We start from the raw sequence: 1,155 nt of genomic DNA, 5'->3' as shown, positions 1-1,155 counted from the left end.
CTCCTCCTCCTTCCCTCTTCGTCTTCCATCCCTCCCTCCCTCTCGCCCTCTATCCCTCCTTCCTTCAGGTCGGGGAAAGTGCGCGCCCCCTCTTCAGCGGCCGGCGACCCGTCCTCCGTTATGCAACAGCCAGCGAGTACTTCGAGAGGCTGCAAGAGCTGAGGGAGGGAGGGAGAGAGGGGGGGAAGGAAGGAGCAGCCGAGGAAGGCTTTCCTACCATTAGGTAGGGAAATGGGAGGAGAGGGGATGCTTGAAACCTGAATCACTTACTTTGCGACGGCGGATCTGTTTCTTTTTATGCGCTTTTCTCCCTTCTCTTTCCACAGTCTTGACCTCCCTCCATCCCTTCCTCCCTTCCTCCCTCCCTCCCTCCTGGCAGAGGCTCCCCCTTCCTCCCTCTTGTCACAAACCGAGAGGACAATAGCGAGGACGGGCCCGGGGGAAGGAATGCCTGGTCGGGCTTTTATTCTGGATACCCGGAAGTAAAAGCGCGGGGCAGGGAGGTAGAGGCTTTCATGAGGTATGGGAAGAGGGAGGCAGGGACCGGGGGGAATGGGTGAGGTTCGGCGGCATCCTACCCGGATGTGTAACCCTAATAGGGTGGAGAGGGGAAGCGAAAAAAGGGGGAAAGAGGGATGTAAGGATAGGCATCGATGGAGCGTGCGTGACGTGGCAAGGTACTCGGGCAGTCTGAGGGCTTCGGTGTTTGGGTGCCTAATCCATCATACCAGCCCGCATCCATTCCATCATCCGACTGGGTGCCTAATCCATCATACCTTGGGATGACGGGTGGTTCATTTTACCTAGAAAGCCTTCCTTCTCTGTGCCCATGGCGCGTCTTAAGTTGTCACCGGGCTCCCATTCGATCATGTTACGGTACCTCGTGCGTCCTCCCGCCCACAGGGCAGGGCCTGGGTACTCATTCCATCACGTCATCATCCACGCCCTCCCCTTCCCCCATGACAGGGCCGCCGAAATGGTGTCCGCCCTTCTCCCTCCTTCGATTTCTGGAGCCTGGCAAAAGGACCTTGAGAGCGCTCGGTGAGGACCTTATCCGCCCAAGGCCTCCCTCCCTCCCCTCCCTCCCCTCCTTTCCTCCTGTTTTTGGTTCCTTTCCTTTCCACCATTTCATCAATACTCTTTTTCTGATACATC

The sequence above is a fragment of the Nannochloropsis gaditana genome (genome assembly GCF_000240725.1).
Source record: "Nannochloropsis gaditana CCMP526 unplaced genomic scaffold scaffold480, whole genome shotgun sequence".
NCBI lineage: Eukaryota > Eustigmatophyceae > Eustigmatales > Monodopsidaceae > Microchloropsis > Microchloropsis gaditana.
Note: the sequence above shows the minus strand (reverse complement) of the source record.